The sequence below is a fragment of the Neoarius graeffei genome, chromosome 20 (assembly GCF_027579695.1).
Source record: "Neoarius graeffei isolate fNeoGra1 chromosome 20, fNeoGra1.pri, whole genome shotgun sequence".
NCBI lineage: Eukaryota > Metazoa > Chordata > Actinopteri > Siluriformes > Ariidae > Neoarius > Neoarius graeffei.
In genome coordinates, this window is record NC_083588.1 from 30,721,394 (window position 1) to 30,741,798 (window position 20,405).

The 20,405-nt window shown below is 43.7% G+C and overlaps 1 pseudogene; it reads left to right on the forward strand.

The window, feature by feature from the left end:
- Positions 1 to 17,215, forward strand: part of LOC132869036 (SEC14-like protein 1) — a 126,718-nt pseudogene extending 109,503 nt beyond the window's left edge.
- Positions 17,216 to 20,405: the final 3,190 nt, after the last annotated feature.

Below are 20,405 nucleotides of genomic sequence, written 5' to 3' on the forward strand. Positions count from 1 at the left end.
CTACAGGGTTGCAGGCAAGCTGGAGCCTATCCCAGCTGACTATGGGCGAGGGGCGGGGTACACCCTGGACAAGTCACCAGGTTATCATAGGGCTGAGACAAACAACCATTCACACTCACATTCACACCTACGGTCAATTTAGAGCCACCAATTAACCTAGCCTGCATGTCTTTGGACTGTGGGGGAAACCAGAGCACCCAGAGGAAACCCACACAGACACGGGGAGAACATGCAAACTCCTGGTGATCTCTAGTCTCCAGATAATCTGAGTGTGTATGCTGATAAGCTATTTGCAGTTGTGCTAGCAGAATGGGTGGGAGAGGTAATGGCAAATAATATACTCATCTAGTGATTCAATGTCAGCACTGTCAAGTATTAAAACAGGAACAGCCAGAAGCCATCAAAACTTAATATATGAACTGCTATTGACTAACTCAAGGCTTGCGAGATCTGAGGAAAATGTAATGTGGTTTCCAGCACATTCAGGAATTCCTGGGAATGAAAAAATAGACAAGCGGTCAGAAAGTGCATGGACGTATGGAAAATAGTACTCAGCTTTCAATGTCAGAGAGGAATAGGAAGTAATGTTCAGAAGGAAATGATTAATCAATGGCAGCAGTACTGGGACAGTGGGACAAAAGAAAGACATGTACACAGAATTCAGAATAAAGTAGGAGGGGCAGGAAATGGAGGAACCAGATGAAGGGAGCAAGGAGTCATGAGTAGACTAAGAATCAGGCACAGCATGCTTTTCATAAAGAGGAAAACATCCAACTGGTCATTGCAGGTACTGTGAAGCAGTGGAGTCAGTGGATCATGTCCTGATGTCAGACACAAAGTACAAAGAGGAGAGGAGGGAAATGACTACAGAGCTCCAAAGATGAGGACAAGAAGTGTCCAGGACTAAAGATTTGCTGCAGTGTGGGGACACGGTGGAGGAGAGGAAGTGTTTATTCAGGTTTCTGTAATCAAGAGGCTGGCATGGTGGCCCAGTTGGTTAGCACTGTCGCCTCACAGCAAGAAGGTTCTGGGTTTGAGCCCAGTGGCCAACAAAGGCCTTTTTGTGTGGAGTTTGTATGTTCTCCCCGTGTCTGCATAGGTTTCCTCTGGTTTCTCCCACAGTCCAAAGACATATGGCTACTCTAAATTGTGTGTGTGAGTGAGTGAGAGAGAGCTTGAGAGGAGAAAACCTCTATAATAATCCAGTAGGAGACAACGGGAAACCACTACTGTAATTCTTCCCTAGATGGCTGAAGCTGTCAGAGTGGCCATGTCACTGCAGTGATATGCCAGACAGATAGGTAGAATCACAAGAGTGTAATGGATGGATGGATAAAACCAGAAGGGGACAGTAATGCAGCATAATGGATGCCAACTGCTGTAAAACCCCAAAGAAGAAGAAGAAGATGTACAGTGGTGCTTGAAAGTTTGTGAACCCTTTAGAATTTTCTATATTTCTGAATAAATATGACCTAAAACGTCATCAGATTTTCACACAAGTCCTAAAAGTAGATAAAGAGAACCCAGTTAAACAAACGAGACAAAAATATTATACTTGGTCATTTATTTATTGAGGAAAATGATCCAATATTACATATCTGTGAGTGGCAAAAGTATGTGAACCTCTAGGATTAGCAGTTAATTTGAAGGTGAAATTAGAGTCAGATGTTTTCAATCAATGGGATGACAATCAGGTGTGAGTGGGCACCCTGTTTTATTTAAAGAACAGGGATCTATCAAAGTCTGATCTTCACAACACATGTTTGTGGAAGTGTATTATGGCACGAACAAAGGAGATTTCCGAGGACCTCAAAAAAAGTGTTATTGATGCTCATCAGGCTGGAAAAGGTTTCAAAACCATCTCTAAAGAATTTGGACTCCACCAATCCACAGTCAGACAGATTGTGTACAAATGGAGGAAATTCAAGACCATTGTTGCCCTCCCCAGGAGTGGTCGACCAACAAAGATCACTCCAAGAGCAAGGCGTGTAATAGTCGGCGAGGTCACAAAGGACCCCAGGGTAACTTCTAAGCAACTGAAGGCCTCTCTCACATTGGCTAATGTTAATGTTCATGAGTCCACCATCAGGAGAACACTGAACGACAATGGTGTGCAAGGCAGGGTTGCAAGGAGAAAGCCACTACTCTCCAAAAAAACCCACTGCTGCTCATCTGCAGTTTGCTAAAGATCACGTGGACAAGCCAGAAGGCTATTGGAAAAATGTTTTGTGGATGGATGAGACCAAAATAGAACTTTTTGGTTTAAATGAGAAGCGTTATGTTTGGAGAAAGGAAAACACTGCATTCCAACATAAGAACCTGATCCCATCTGTGAAACATGGTGGTGGTAGTATCATAGTTTGGGCCTGTTTTGCTGCATCTGGGCCAGGACGGCTTGCCATCATTGATGGAACAATGAATTCTGAATTATACCAGCAAATTCTAAAGGAAAATGTCAGGACATCTGTCTATGAACTGAATCTCAAAAGAAGGTGGGTCATGCAGCAAGACAACGACCCTAAGCAAACAAGTCGTTCTACCAAAGAATGGTTAAAGAAGAACAAAGTTAGTGTTTTGGAATGGCCAAGTCAAAGTCCTGACCTTAATCCAATCAAAATGTTGCGGAAGGACCTGAAGTGAGCAGTTCATGTGAGGAAACCCACCAACATCCTAGAGTTGAAGCTGTTCTGTACGGAGGAATGGGCTAAAATTCCTCCAAGCCGGTGTGCAGGACTGATCAACAGTTACCGGAAACGTTTAGTTGCAGTTATTGCTGCACAAGGGGGTCACACCAGATACTGAAAGCAAAGGTTCACATACTTTTGCCACTCACAGATATGTAATTTTGGATCATTTTCCTCAATAAATAAATGACCAAGTATAATATTTTTGTCTCATTTGTTTAACTGGGTTCTCTTTATCAACTTCTAGCACTTGTGTGAAAATCTGATGATGTCTTAGGTCATATTTATGCAGAAATATAGAAAATTCTAAAGGGTTCACAAACTTTCAAGCACCACTGTAACGTTAATGTACTGAGCACTATCCTTGACTTGCAAGTGACATCAAAGCAAAATAGGAACCTGGATGTTGGCCATGTTGGGGGATATAGCTGACTTGCAACCACGTGATCAAAATGTGCTACGTCATGAGCATCCACCATGATGGTGGATATACAAAGCAACTAGGATGGCAGCTGCTGAAAGTATGTCTATAAACAGTGCTAAATTTTCTCAGTATTACCATGATTTGAACAGTCGAGCGAAGATTTATCTGTGGTTTTGACTCATATTATTTCAAAAAGTCAGACTTTTCTGAAGATAAGATGCTTCTACCGACCATCGAGTACCCAGATATTGCATTCTATCTGGTTTGGCTGCCAAAGAATCAAGTCCGACCTTGGACGAAACATAGCCCATTTTCTGAATGGGTGCCCAGTCTCTGAATGGGTGCCCAGTCTGGATTGTTTCTATCATATAATTTTGCTGGCGCTCCTAGAAGCAAAATGGTAATACACATGTTAAAATTATAACAACAACTGAGTGAACCATGACAAGAGAACACTCATTTTATAGCAAAATTCTAGCAACATGAAATAACATTCCTCCATGATATTATTGAAAAAGCTTTTGAATCTCACTTGAGATAAAATGATTACTGCAAACACAAGCTGTTTTGGTTTTAGCCTCTGTTAGACCAGCCCTGCCGATGTTGTTCAGCCGTGCTCGTCTCCTCTCCATACTAAGCCTCAGAGTTTCCTTGCCCTCTTTCTGAATCACAGACGGAATTCTAAAAAATCAGAACGTGCCATGGTCACGAGTACTGTTGTGACCACAACCATATACAGCACAAGGATATGGTATAGCTAAATGAATGCTTAAAGCAGTGGAAAAACAGAGTTGCGCATGTGTGACTATGTTTTGTATGGAGTGTTGCTTGACCCTACATTTGTATATCCACCAACATGGCCAACATCCAGGTTTCTATTTTGCTTTGACGTCACTTGCAAGTCAAGGATACAAATGCGGGCTGGGCACCCACTCAGAAAATGGGCTATGTTTCGTCCAAGGTCGGACTTGATTCTTCGGCAGCCAAACCAGATAGAACGCAATATCTGGGTACTGGATGGTTGGTAGAAGCATCTTATCTTCAGAAAAGTCTGACTTTTTTAAATAATATGGGTCAAAACCACACATCTATCTTCTCTTTGTATAGAATCTTCACTCGACTGTTCAAATCGTGGTAATACTGAGAAAATTCAGTACTGTTTACAGACATGCTTTCAGTGGCTACCATTCTAGTTGCTTTGTATATCCATCATCATGGCGGATGCTCATGACATAGCACATTTTGATCACGTGGTTGCAAGTCATGTATCTAAAATCTGAAGAACTCATAGCCTATTTCCCACTGTAGAGATGAGTGAGGCAGGCGGCACGGTGGTGTAGTGGTTAGTGCTGTCGCCTCACAGCAAGAAGGTCCAGGTTCGAGCCCCGTGGCCGGCGAGGGCCTTTCTGTGTGGAGTTTGCATGTTCTCCCCGTGTCCGCGTGAGTTTCCTCCGGGTGCTCCGGTTTCCCCCACAGTCCAAAGACATGCAGGTTAGGTTAACTGGTGACTCTAAATTGACCGTAGGTGTGAATGTGAATGGTTGTCTGTGTCTATGTGTCAGCCCTGTGATGACCTGGCGACTTGTCCAGGGTGTACCCCGCCTTTCGCCCGTAGTCAGCTGGGATAGGCTCCAGCTTGCCTGCAACCCTGTAGAAGGATAAAGCGGCTAGAGATAATGAGATGAGATAATGAGATGAGTGAGGCCATCTGGCTGCCATCTTACCACTCACATCACGTGTATTTGGCTTATGTGTTAAACCATCGTATCTGATCAAACTTGCCCCAAGAAAAGTATCTCCTGACTTTTTCCCCCTTTCATTACCTCCTTTTAATTTTCTCAACTTTACCCCATTCCTTACATATCTCCCCTTCACTGTTACTATTTTTTACTTTTCCAGTCCAGTCTCTGATCATTTTTTTGAACATCTCTTTTACTAATATAATTATTTCAATGGAGATTATTCAGTTTTTCTATTATACAGTGTATCTTTCTTTGATATACAACCCCGATTCCAAAAAAGTTGGGACAAAGTACAAATTGTAAATAAAAATGGAATGCAATGATGTGGAAGTTTCAAAATTCCATATTTTATTCAGAATAGAGCATAGATGACATATCAAATGTTTAAACTGAGAAAATGTATCATTTAAAGAGAAAAATTAGGTGATTTTAAATTTCATGACAACAACACATCTCAAAAAAGTTGCGACAAGGCCATGTTTCCCACTGTGAGACATCCCCTTTTCTCTTTACAACAGTCTGTAAACGTCTGGGGACTGAGGAGACAGGTTGCTCAAGTTTAGGGATAGGAATGTTAACCCATTCTTGTCTAATGTAGGATTCCAGTTGCTCAACTGTCTTAGGTCTTTTTTGTCATATCTTCCGTTTTATGATGCGCCAAATGTTTTCTATGGGTGAAAGATCTGGACTGCAGGCTGGCCAGTTCAGTACCCGGACCCTTCTTCTACGCAGCCATGATGCTGTAATTGATGCAGTATGTGGTTTGGCATTGTCATGTTGGAAAATGCAAGGTCTTCCCTGAAAGAGACGTCATCTGGATGGGAGCATATGTTGCTCTAGAACCTGGATATACCTTTCAGCATTGATGGTGTCTTTCCAGATGTGTAAGCTGCCCATGCCACACGCACTAATGCAACCCCATACCATCAGAGATGCAGGCTTCTGAACTGAGCACTGATAACAACTTGGGTCGTCCTTCTCCTCTTTAGTCCGAATGACACGGCGTCCCTGATTTCCATAAAGAACTTCAAATTTTGAGTCGTCTGACCACAGAACAGTTTTCCACTTTGCCACAGTCCATTTTAAATGAGCCTTGGCCCAGAGAAGACGTCTGCGCTTCTGGATCATGTTTAGATACGGCTTCTACTTTGAACTATAGAGTTTTAGCTGGCAACGGCGGATGGCACTGTGAATTGTGTTCACAGATAATGTTCTCTGGAAATATTCCTGAGCCCATTTTGTGATTTCCAATACAGAAGCATGTCTGTATGTGATGCAGTGCCGTCTAAGGGCCCGAAGATCACGGGCACCCAGTATGGTTTTCCGGCCTTGACCCTTACACACAGAGATTCTTCCAGATTCTCTGAATCTTTTGATGATATTATGCACTGTAGATGATGATATGTTCAAACTCTTTGCAATTTTACACTGTCGAACTCCTTTCTGATATTGCTCCACTATTTGTTGGCGCAGAATTAGGGGGATTGGTGATCCTCTTCCCATCTTTACTTCTGAGAGCCGCTGCCACTCCAAGATGCTCTTTTTATACCCAGTCATGTTAATGACCTATTGCCAATTGACCTAATGAGTTGCAGTTTGGTCCTCCAGCTGTTCCTTTTTTGTACCTTTAACTTTTCCAGCCTCTTATTGCCCCTGTCCCAACTTTTTTGAGATGTGTTGCTGTCATGAAATTTCAAATGAGCCAATATTTGGCATGAAATTTCAAAATGTCTCACTTTCGACATTTGATATGTTGTCTATGTTCTATTGTGAATACAATATCAGTTTTTGAGATTTGTAAATTATTGCATTCCGTTTTTATTTGCAATTTGTACTTTGTCCCAACTTTTTTGGAATTGGGGTTGTAGTTCTTTCTTTTCTATCTATCTATCTATCTATCTATCTATCTATCTATCTATCTATCTATCTATCTATCTATCTATCTATCTATCTATCATACCAACACAAAGTCTGTACAATACTTCCTTTCTATTTAGGACAGTTTTGAAACAGGATTTTTTTTCCCATGTTATTTGCCATTTTCACTTCATTCTCACATCTTAACCGTATTTCTCATCTCATCTCATTATCTCTAGCCGCTTTATCCTTCTACAGGGTCGCAGGCAAGCTGGAGCCTATCCCAGCTGACTACGGGCGAAAGGCGGGGTACACCCTGGACAAGCCGCCAGGTCATCACAGGGCTGACACATAGACACAGACAACCATTCACACTCACATTCACACCTATGGTCAATTTAGAGTCACCAGTTAACCTAACCTGCATGTCTTTGGACTGTGGAGGAAACCCACGCGGACACGGGGAGAACATGCAAACTCCACACAGAAAGGCCCTCGCCGGCCCCGGGGCTCGAACCCAGGACCTTCTTGCTGTGAGGTGACAGCGCTAACCACTACACCACCGTGCCACCCCTTAACCGTATTTATTCATCACATAATTCATTGTCACAATATTCATGCAGCTTGCGACCAATATGACCAATAAATACTGTTAAGACATGACTGTGACCTTAGTGCAGCATTTGATACCATTGATCATTCCATTCTTCTGGATAGACTAGAAAATGTTGTGGGAGTTAAGGGAACGGCCCTCTCCTGGCTCAGGTCTTATTTAACTTATCGCTATCAGTATGTTGATATAAATGGTGATATTTCTAGACATACTGAAGTAAAGTTTGGTGTTCCACAAGGTTCTGTCTTAGGTCCACTGCTTTTTTCTTAATGTTACCTCTGGGTGATATTATTCATAAACATTGTATTAGTTTCCACTGTTATGCTGATGACACACAGTTGTATGTTTCTGCAAAACCTGATGAGAGACACCAGCTTAATAGAATTGAGGAATGTGTAAAGGACATTAGACACTGAATGCTTATTAATTTCCTTCTGCTCAACTCTGACAAGACTGAAGTACTTGTACTAGGACCACATGCTAGAAGTAAGTTTTCTGATTACACAGTAACTCTGGATGGCCTTTCTGTTTCTTCATGTGCAGCAGTAAAAGACCTCAGAGTGATTATTGACCCCAGTCTTTCATTTGAAACTCAGATTGATAACATTACCCGGATAGATCCAGAAATTTAATGTTACTACATGACACGGAAAAACTACTTCATGCTTTTGTTACCTCCAGGTTGGATTATTGTAATGCCTTACTGTCTGGATGTTCCAATAAGTGCATAAACAAGCTCCAGTTAGTTCAAAATGCAGCAGCAAGAGTCCTTACTAGAACTAGAAAATATGACCACATCACCCCTTTCTTATCCACGCTGCATTGGCTCCCAATCAAATTTCATATTGATTATAAAGTACTACTATTGAACTTTAAATCACTGAATGGTCTCGCACCACAGTACCTGAGTGAACTTCTGCTCCACTATGACCCGCCACGTCTACTTAGATCAAAAGATGCAGGCTATCTGCTGGTACCGGTACCTCATATAGTGAAGGCTACATCAGGGGGCAGACCCTTTTCTTACAAAGCCCCACAGTTATGGAACAGCCTTCCAATTAGTGTTCGGGAATCAGACACAGTCTCAGCATTTAAGTCTAGGCTGAAAACATATCTGTTTAGTCAAGCCTTTTGTTAACGGTATTTATGAGGTAAAGGTGTAGATCTGGAGGGTCCTCAGACATGGAGTGTTTTGGTAAACTGGGATGTATGGATGCTGTCAGTCCCCACTTGCTTGCTCACTCAAGTTTGTTGACGGTGTAGTGGCTGGCTGCTTTATGTCCCGGGGCTCCCTCATGCCTGTGTTACCTTCTGGCTCTCCCCTTTTAGTTATGCTGTCATAGTTAGTTGCTGGAGTCCCTGCTTGTACTCAATGCAATATGTACCGTATACTGTTCCTACTTATTCAGGTGACATTGGGCATACCTAACAACCTGTGTTTTCTCTCTTTTCTCCCCACCCAAAAAATCTGTCCCTCTGAGTTACATGTTGGTCCTGGGATCAAGATGCTGACCTCTTCTGCTCCTCGGACCTGCCTGATCCATCCTGGTGCCCTATGTCTGGTTGGAGTCTCATCGCATCGCTCCTGTGGAGGGCGGCCCCATGTACAGTACCAGTCAAAAGTTTGGAAACACCTTCAAATTTGATGTTTTTATTTTTTTTTTCCTACATTGTAGAACAATACTGAACTCATCAAAACTATGAAATAACATATGGAACATATGGAATTATGTGGTAAACAAAAAAGTGTTAAAAATGATATGTTTCATATTTTAGATTCTTCAAAGTCGTCACTATTTACCTTTATAACAGCTTGTGGCAGCAGGGGCATGGCCAAGCAGCAATCTGTGAATGGAGGGCGGGGTCAGGGAAGGTAAGTGGCTAGGTCATTACACCTGATGTCAATTTGTGTGTGTGTGTGTGTGTGTGTGTGTTTGTTGCAGGGATGGAGTATAAAGGGAGGGGGAGAGGAGAGAAGAGGAATTCGCTCCCGGACCACAACACGTGTGTGCGTGCGTGCGTGCGTGCGTGAATGAATGAATGAATGAATGAATGAAAGAAAGAAAGAAAGAAAGAAAGAAAGAAAGGTGAAAAGCTCAATAAAGTGCGTGTGTGTGAACACGAACTCTCGCCTGCCGTGCTTCTGTGCTCCACCCACATCGGGGATTACTATAGTGGTGCTGAAACCCGGGATGCACAGAAGGGAACCACCCCATGGAGTCCTCCCCGTTCAAAGAGCTCATCCTTGCCCTCACTACCGCCCAGCAGAACCAGCTGATCACCTTCAGGAAGGAGCAGCAGCAGTGCTTCAAAGCCTTGATGCTGGTACAGCAGGAAGATCGCCAGGCGTTCTGGCACCGGCTCACGTCAGCAGGGCCGCCGGCCACCGCTGCCGCCACCCTCACGAAGATGGGACCGCAGGACGATCCGGAAGCATTCCTCAGTCTTTTTGAGCAAGCAGCCGAGGCATGGGGGTGGCCGCTGGAGCAGCGCGCAGCGCGCCTCCTCCCGCTCCTGACTGGCGAGGCGCAGCTCGCAGCACAGCAGCTACCTGCTGACAGCCGGCTGGTCTATGCGGACCTGAAGAAAGCCATCCTGCAGCGGCTCAGCCGCTCCCCGGAGCAACACCATCAGCGCTTCCGGATGCTGACAATGGAGGAGGTCGGCCAGCCGTTTGCATTTGGCCAGCAACTCCAGGACACCTGCCGGCGGTGGCTGAGAGTGGAAGACCGCGACGCCGAGGAGCTCATCGATCTGGTGGCACTGGAGCAGTTCATCTCTCAACTTCCGGAAGGAACGGCGGAATGGGTCCAGTGTCACTGCCCAGCGTCGCTGTAACGAGCCATTGAGCTGGCGAAGGACCATCTGGAGGTGGCTCTGATGGCAGGCAGACAAGACGTCTCCCCTCGATTCTCTTCTCTCTCTTTTCCCCCTGTCTCTTGTCCCCCTCCCCACCCTGTTCCCCTGCCACATAGGCGGCAGCTGGCTCCTCCCCAGCCGGCCCATCACACCCGTGTTGTCCTCCCATCTCCCTCTTCTGTGTCTGTGTTGTCTCCCCCTCAGGTGAGTGACACCCATAACACTAGTGCAGAGGGAAAGCCTGGGCCGGTGTGCTGGCACGGCGGGGAATCGGAGCATCTCCAGAGTCAGAGCCCCACAAGGGAGGCATGGGTGGGGGCTTTCATCCGGATCCCAGATGCGCCAGAAACCGCCCCCGATCGGGCCGGAACATATCGCGTACCGGTGAGTATTCAAGGGGATACATATCACGCTTTGGTGGATTCCGGTTGCAATCAGACCTCAATCCACCAATGCCTGGTGCAAGGTGAGGCATTGGGGGAGCACAAGCAGTGAAGGTGTTGTGTGTGCACGGGGATGTTCACCATTACCCTCTAGTGTCGGTCCAGATTCTATTCCGGGGCCAAACGCATAAAATGAAGGCGGTGGTTAATCCTCGCCTTACCCACTCGTTGATCTTGGGTACTGATTGGCTGGGATTTAAAGAATTAATGGAGTATTTAGCATGTAGTGGGTCCTGCCCTAGTAGGTCACGGGAAGATCCTGGTGTGGCATTGGCTGGAGAAGCTGTCACAGAGCCATCTGCGTCAACACCGCGCTAGAGTGAGGAGCACCCCGCTCCTCCTCCCTCTCTTGGGGAGTCCCTTGGGGATTTCCCGTTAGAGCAGTCATGAGACGAGACTCTGCGGCATGTGTTTGACCAAGTGAGAGTAATCGATGGTCAAACTCTTCAGCCAAGCGCGGCACCAACCTTCCCCTATTTTGCCATTATTAAAGATAGATTGTACCGAGTGATGCAGGACACTCAAACTAAGGAACGAGTAACCCAGTTGTTAATCCCAAAGAGCCATAGGGAACTTGTATTCCATGCAGCTCACTTTAATCCCATGGACGGACACTTGGGGCAAGACAAAACACTAGCCCAAATAATGGCCCGGTTCTATTGGCCAGGGATTCGTGGGGATGTCTGTCGGTGGTGTGCGGCATGCTGCGAATGCCAATTAGTAAATCCCACGGCCACTCCAAAAGTGCTGTTGCGCCCTCTTCCTCTAATCAAGTCCCCATTTGAGTGAATTGGGATGGATCTCGTCGGGCCATTAGATCAGTCAACACGGGGGTATCGCTTTATTTTAGTTCTAGTGGACTATGCAACGCGATATCCGGAGGCAGTGCCTCTCCGCAATATCTCAGCACCAGTATTGCGGAAGCGCTCTTCCCCATTATCTCCCGGATCGGGATTCTGAAAGAAATCCTGACAGACCAAGGCACCTCGTTTATGTCACGCACACTGCGCAAGCTGTATGGGTTACTGGGGATTAAGTCTATCCGCACCAGTGTCTGTCACCCACAAACGGATGGATTAGTAGAGGGATTCAACCAGACACTCAAAAACATAATCCGGAAATTCGTTAGTGAAGATGCACGTAATTGGGATAAGTGGCTCGAACCCCTGTTGTTCGCAGTACGAGAGGTCCCACAAGCCTCCACAGGGTTTTCTCCCTTTGAATTATTATATGGGCGTAAGCTGCTTGGCATTCTGGATGTGCTGCGGGAAAATTGGGAGGAGGGACCTTCACCGAGTAAAAATGAAATCCAGTACGTTCTTGACCTGCGCACAAAACTCCACACCCTCACGCAATTAACCCAGGAGAATTTACAGCAGGCACAAGAACATCAAAGCCAGCTGTATGACAGGAGCACGCACCTTAGAGAATTCATGCCGGGAGAAAAAGTACTTGTATTATTGCCCACATCAAGTTCTAAATTAGTCGCCAAGTGGCAAGGGCCCTTCGAGGTCACACGGCGAGTCGGGGATGTCGACTATGAAGTAAAGCGAATGGATAGGGGCGGGGCACTGCAAGTCTACCACCTCAACCTTTTAAAACGCTGGAATGAGGGGGTCCCCGTGGCGTTGGCGTCGGTAGTCCCAGAGAAGGCGGAGCTGGGGCCGGAGGTAAAAAAGATAAAATCTCAGGCCACTCCGGTCCCTTGTGGAGACCACCTCTCGCCGACCCAACTCACGGAGGTAGCCAAGTTGCAGAAGGGATTTTCCGACGTGTTCTCGTCCCTTCCGGGTCGTACCCACCTCATAGAACACCACATCGAAACGCCCCCGGGGGTGGTAGTGCATAGCCGCCCTTACTGCTTGCCCAAACACAAGAAAAAGGTGGTTCGGGATTAACTCAAGGCCATGCTCGAAATGGGCATAATCGAGGAGTCCCACAGTGACTGGAGCAGCCCAGTGGTCCTGGTTCCCAAGACTGATGGGTCAGTCCGGTTCTGTGTGGACTATAGAAAGGTCAACACAGTGTCTAAATTTGACACATACCCAATGCCTCGCATTGATGAGTTGATTGATCAGTTAGGCACTGCTCGCTTTTATTCGACACTGGATCTAACCAAGGGATATTGGCAGATCCCCTTGACTCCTCTATCCCGAGAGAAAATGGCCTTTTCCACACCGTTTGGTTTACACCAATTTGTCACACTCCCCTTTGGGTTATTTGGGGTGCCCGCTACGTTCCAGCGGCTTATGGACAGGGTCCTCCGCCCTCATGCTGCCTACGCGGCCGCCTATCTAGATGACATAATAATCTACAGTCATGATTGGCCGCGGCACTTGGAACACCTGAGAGCTGTTCTAAAGTCGCTGAGGCGAGCAGGCCTCACAGCTAACCCAAAAAAGTGTGTAATTGGGCGGGTGGAAGTATGGTATCTGGGGTTCCACTTGGGTCATGGGCAGGTGCGTCCCCAAATTAACAAGACTGCAGCGATTGTGGCCTGCCCGAGGCCCAAGACCAAAAAGGAGGTGAGGCGGTTCTTGGGGCTGGCTGGCTATTATCGTAGGTTTCTACCTAACTATTCAGACATCACCAGCCCACTAACCGACCTCAATAAAAAGGGGGCTCCAGATCCGGTCCAGTGGACGGAGCAATGCCAACAGGCCTTCTCTGAGGTAAAAGCTGCACTGTGTGGGGGGCCACTTTTACACTCCCCTGACTTCTCTCTCCCCTTTATTTTGCAGACTGATGCATCGGACAGGGGGCTGGGGGCCGTTCTGTCCCAGGAGGTGGAGGGTGAGGAGCGCCCGGTGCTGTACATCAACCGAAAGCTGTCGGTGCGCGAAAGCAAGTACAGCACAATTGAAAAGGAGTGTCTCGCCATCAAGTGGGCAGTCCTCGCCCTCCGATACTACCTGCTGGGATGCCCTTTCACTCTCTGTTTGGACCACGCACCCCTCCAGTGGCTCCACCGCATGAAGGATGCCAATGGGCGGATCACCCGTTGGTATCTCGCTCTCCAGCCATTTAAGTTTGAGGTGATCCACAGGCCGGGGGCACAGATGGTGGTGGCAGACTTCCTGTCCTGTTGGGGGGAAGTCAGCTTCAGGCCGGACGGCTCCCCGGCCTGAGTCGGGCGGTGGGGGTATGTGGCAGCGGGGGCGTGGCCAAGCAGCAATCTGTGAATGGAGGGCGGGGTCAGGGAAGGCAAGTGGCTAGGTCATTACACCTGATGTCAATTTGTGTGTGTGTGTGTGTGTGTGTGTGTGTGTGTGTGTGTGTTTGTTGCAGGGATGGAGTATAAAGGGAGGGGGAGAGGAGAGAAGAGGAATTCACTCCCCGACCACAACACGTGTGTGTGCGTGCGTGAATGAATGAATGAATGAATGAAAGAAAGCTGAAAAGCTCAGTAAAGTGCATGTGTGTGAACACGAACTCTCGCCTGCCGTGCTTCTGTGCTCCACCCTCATCGGGGATTACTACACAGCTTTGCACACTATTGGCATTATCTGAACCAGCTTCATGAGGTAGTCACCTGGAATGCTTCTCAATTAACAGGTGTGCCTTGTCAAAAATGAAATTTTGCCTTCTTGATGCATTTGACACCATCAGCCAGTAAAGAGTAAATAATAAAAATACAGTAAATAGCTTCTGTTCGACAACTGTAGTAATCCATATTATGTCAAGAACCACTCAACTAAGTAAAGAGAAATAACAGTCAGTCATTACCTTAAGACACAAAGTGTCTTTTAGTTAATTAAAATAAAGAAAAAACATCGAATTTGAAGGTGTTTCCAAACTTTTGACTGGTACTGTAGTTGTAGGAAAAGCAGAGCGGACCACAATTAAAGTGTATTATGAAGGTTGAAAAAAATTGCTTAGGCGAAAGTGTCAAAGCAAATCAAACCACAGATGCTACTTTATATGTTTTTACAATTTCCAACATATTTTGCATATCAGTGCAAAATATTAAATTACTTTTTTTTTTTAATCTCCATTCCTGAATTATTGTCCCTGTAGGGTTCTCATGTAACACACTGGCCTGGCTTCTACATACTCAGTGGCACTTCCATAGCTCAGTATCTAGCTTATCTTCACTTCAAGTCTCTACACATAAATGTAGAGTGATGTACTACACCGAAGTGCTGCACTCTGATGACTTCAGGTTTGCTCCACACATTACCACAGAGTACAGTAACACATGCAGTTCATTTTCAAAAAGTAGCTTAAAGCAGTGGTTCTAAAAGTGGGGTCTGGGCACCACTAAGGGCACTTGAAGCATAGCCATGGCTTACTTTTTAAATAGCACTGGAAATCACAACACATCATTATCAAATCTATCATATTTATTTGTATTTATTATTAATAGTTCTTATAAGCATTCATCAGTTTGACTAATCCAAACCTAACTAACTCCAGTAGGCCTTGTGGAAAGTTTATGAATAAAAACTCTATGGTTCCAATAAATAGTAAGGATATTATAGAATATTATAAATGTAAATAACAAGCTTCATATTTGAATAGTTGTCTTATGTTCATAAGATGCATGATTTTCAAAAGATGTCAGAACTGAAGTGATGTGAGAAATTTATTTTACAGTTAAAGGGATAACTAACTACAAAATGTTTCATAATCCTTGGCTTAAAGTACAACCCCGATTCCAAAAAAGTTGGGACAAAGTACAAATTGTAAATAAAAACGGAATGCAATAATTTACAAATCTCAAAAACTGATATTGTATCCACAATAGAACATAGACAACATATCAAATGTCGAAAGTGAGACATTTTGAAATTTCATGCCAAATATTGGCTCATTTGAAATTTCATGACAGCAACACATTTCAAAAAAGTTGGGACAGGGGCAATAAGAGGCTGGAAAAGTTAAAGGTACAAAAAAGGAACAGCTGGAGGACCAAATTGCAACTCATTAGGTCAATTGGCAATAGGTCATTAACATGACTGGGTATAAAAAGAGCATCTTGTAGTGGCAGTGGCTCTCAGAAGTGAAGATGGGAAGAGGATTACCAATCCCCCTAATTCTGCGCCAACAAATAGTGGAGCAATATCAGAAAGGAGTTCGACAGTGTAAAATTGCAAAGAGTTTGAACATATCATCATCTACAGTGCATAATATCATCAAAAGATTCATAGAATCTGGAAGAATCTCTGTGCGTAAGGGTCAAGGCCGGAAAACCATACCGGGTGCCCGTGATCTTCGGGCCCTTAGACGGCACTGCATCACATACAGGCATGCGTCTGTATTGGAAATCACAAAATGGGCTCAGGAATATTTCCAGAGAACATTATCTGTGAACACAATTCACCGTGCCATCCGCTGTTGCCAGCTAAAACTCTATAGTTCAAAGAAGCAGCCGTATCTAAACATGATCCAGAAGCGCAGACGTCTTCTCTGGGCCAAGGCTCATTTAAAATGGACTGTGGCAAAGTGGAAAACTGTTCTGTGGTCAGACGAATCAAAATTTGAAGTTCTTTATGGAAATCAGGGACGCCGTGTCATTCAGACTAAAGAGGAGAAGGATGACCCAAGTTGTTATCAGCACTCAGTTCAGAAGCCTGCATCTCTGATGGTATGGGGTTGCATTAGTGTGTGTGGCATGGGCAGCTTACACATCTGGAAAGACACCATCAGTGCTGAAAGGTATATCCAGGTTCTAGAGCAACATATGCTCCCATCCAGACGACATCTCTTTCAGGGAAGACCTTGCATTTTCCAACATGACAATGCCAAACCACATACTGCATCAATTACAGCATCATGGCTGCGTAGAAGAAGGGTCCGGGTACTGAACTGGCCAGCCTGCAGTCCAGATCTTTCACCCATAGAAAACATTTGGTGCATCATAAAACAGAAGATATGACAAAAAAGACCTAAGACAGTTGAGCAACTAGAATCCTACATTAGACAAGAATGGGTTAACATTCCTATCCCTAAACTTGAGCAACTTGTCTCCTCAGTCCCCCAGATGTTTACAGACTGTTGTAAAGAGAAAAGGGGATGTCTCACAGTGGTAAGCATGGCCTTGTCCCAACTTTTTTGAGATGTGTTGTTGTCATGAAATGTAAAATCACCTAATTTTTCTCTTTAAATGATATATTTTCTCAGTTTAAACATTTGATATGTCATCTATGTTCTATTCTGAATAAAATATGGAATTTTGAAACTTCCACATAATTGCATTCCGTTTTTATTTACAATTTGTACTTTGTCCCAACTTTTTTGGAATCGGGGTTGTACTTTGGATTAAACTTTAAACAAAACAATGGCTCAATCATTGCATGAAACATTTGTGTTTTATTTAAGGTTAATTTCAAACTTAATATATTGTTATAATACACTGTCCTGTGCAAATACTAAACAAACATTTCTCTACAGGAACTTTTGCACTTATGTGCCATTTGAGTGTGTGTGTGTGTGTGTGTGTCTGTAATTATTATATATTTTTTTCTTTCACATCATGATGTCTTAGGGATTCTATGACAAGTATAGAGTCCAGTCACAGTGGTTTCTCCCAGCTGAGCACCACCACCACTTCTTCTGGCCAGTCACATTCTAGCTCAGTTGCTTCACGGTAGAACATAAGCCACATAAGAATTGTGATTGGTTATTACAAATTCTGTATAAAATGTTTCACAGAATTTTGTGCTGCTGTTACTTCAGTTGGTTGAATCATTTCTTATGTCATCACATATAATAAAAATAATCTGTATATTTTGACAGAAAATATGATGTTTTGTGTTGTTGTGGTTTCATTATTTCTGAGACAAAAGTTACTTTTTTGGTTCAGCCTTTGGCTGAACTCTTTTGAGGAACTTGTCCATATGTGTATGTTTAACCAAGTTCAAGCATGTTTCAGAATGTACAGTGGTGCTTGAAAGTTTGTGAACCCTTTAGAATTTTCTATATTTCTGCATAAATATGACCTAAAAACAACATCAGATTTTCACACAAGTCCTAAAAGTAGATAAAGAGAACCCAGTTAAACAAATGAGACAAAAATATTATACTTGGTCATTTATTTATTAAGGAAAATGATCCAATATTACATATCTGTGAGTGGCAAAAGTATGTGAACCTCTAGGATTAGCAGCTAATTTGAAGGTGAACTTGGGGTCAGATGTTTTCAATCGATTGGATGACAATCAGGTGTGAGTGGGCACCCTGTTTTATTCAAAGAACAGGGATCTATCAAAGTCTGATCTTCACAATACATGTTTGTGGAAGTGTATCATGGCACAAACAAAGGAGATTTCTGAGGACCTCAGAAAAAGTGTTGTTGATGCTCTTCAGGCTGGAAAAGGTTACAAAACCATCTCTAAAGAATTTGGACTCCACCAATCCACAGTTAGACAGACTGTGTACAAAGGAAATTCAAGACCATTGTTACCCTCCCCAGGAGTGGTCGACCAATAAAAATCACTCCAAGAGCAAGGCGTGTAATAGTCGACGAGGTCACAAAGGACCCCAGGGTAACTTCTAAGCAACTGAAGGCCTCTCTCACATTGGCTAATGTTAATGTTCATGAGTCCACCAACAGAACACTGAACAACAATGGTGTGCATGGCAGGGTTGCAAGGAGAAAGTCACTGCTCTCCAAAAAGAACATTGCTGCTCATCTGCAGTTTGCTAAAGATCACGTGGACAAGCCAGAAGGCTATTGGAAAAATGTTTTGTGGACGGATGAAACCAAAATAGAACTTTTTTGGTTTAAATGAGAAGTGTTATGTTTGGAGAAAGGAAAACACTGCATGTCAGCATAAGAACCGTATCCCATCTGTGAAACATGGTGGTGGTAGTATCATGGTTTGGACCTGTTTTGCTGCATCTGGGCCAGGATGGCTTGTCATCATTGATGGAACAATGAATTCTGAATTATACCAGCAAATTCTAAAGGAAACTGTCAGGACATCTGTCCATGAACTGAATCTCAAGAGAAGTGGGTCATGCAGCAAGACAATGACCCAAAGCACACAAATCGTTCTCCCAAAGAATGGTTAAAGAAGAATAAATTTAATGTTTTGGAATGGCCAAGTCAAAGTCCTGATCTTAATCCAATCGAAATGTTGTGGAAGGACCTGAAGTGAGCAGATTATGTGAGGAAACCCACCAACTTCCCAGAGTTGAAGCTGTTCTTTATGCAGGAATGGGCTAAAATTCCTCCAAGCTGGTGTGCAGGACTGATCAACAGTTCCCAGAAACGTTTAGTTGCAGTTATTGCTGTACAAGGGGGTCATACCAGATATTGAAAGCAAAGGTTCACATACTTTTGCCACTCACAGATATGTAATATTGGATCATTTTCCTCAATACATAAATGACCAAGTATAATATTTTTGTCTTGTTTGTTTCACTGGGTTCTCTTTATCTACTTTTAGGACTTATGTGAAAATCTGACGTTGTTTTAGGTCATATTTATGAAGAAATATAGAAAATTCTAAAGGGTTCACAAACTTTCAAGCACCACAGTAACTGGCATGCCAACCTCAGGTAGTGATTCCATAGTCGTGGTGTGGCACCACTGCATAGTGACTATGTAAGTGCCATGTTACATAACCTCAGTTTGCAATGTAATCCTCTGTGGCCAAGCGGTCTAGGAAAAGAACAGATTTTGCAACATCGGTTTGAATCCTGGCATCGACATATTTCTGAGTGGGCTTTTTTTTGTATTTATGTACCGTAGCTTCTATCTCCCAATCAGACAAAGGCTGAGCTCAGACCTGCACAGGTATCTAGTTCTATTGTCTATTAAAAAAAAAAAATGTTGGTCACTTCATATATTTATTCATTAAATACAGTAAAAACAGTCAACTTCAGAATAAATAAAGTTGGGTATATAAAAAAGGTTATGGAAAAACATCTTTGTGATTACTCAGCTTAGTTGTAAGATGACACTGAAAATATGATATCGATATCATGTAAGTGATATAAATTTAATCTGTATATTTTTATACATTCTTTGAGCAAAATTCAAGTCAAGCATGGTCCTATTTTTCATTTTCTTTTTTTAATTTTCAGCTTATATTTCTACTTTTTTTTCAGCTGCTTAAGAGTTTCGAGACTCTTAAGCCACCATCCATGACTTTCTGTTTCACTGGGGTATAAATACCCCATATGAGGTGACAAAAAGGCCAAATTCTCTTCATCATTCATTAATATGTGGAAGATTCAAGACAAGTTTATTCACCTTTATGAATCAGCCAATGGCTATAAAATAGCTACATGGCTGAAAATGTCCACTGTAAAATGAGTAATTAAGAATGATTAAAAAGTTTCAAACAAGTGGTGCTGTAATGAAACTGGAGCAGGGCACAAGTGTATTTTGCCCTTCATACACTGTGAGAGGCTGATGCTCTTGGAAAGGCATAGCAGATGAAACCACTTTTCTTCATCTAAACACAAATTTGACCCTGAGTTGATTAGATGCTGCTGGAACTTTTAGAAGGTTTATGGTCACATTCGACAAAAATTGAGCTCTTTTTTTTTAACTCAAGGTGGGATTATGATAAAAGAAGGATGGCTGCCCAGAAAATAACCTAATCCCAACTATTAAGTATACTGGAGGATCTCTGAGCTGCAAAGGCCCTCCAACAGCCATGAGAACCTTGTTATGAGACATATCATGGACTGCATGCAGTACCAAAATATTTGAAATAAAAATCTGGCTGCATCTGCCAAAAAGCTACAACTAGGTCATGGTTTGACAGCCACAAGTTCAAACTTATGCTCTTCCAAGACTTAAACAGTATTGAAAATCTGTGGAGAGAA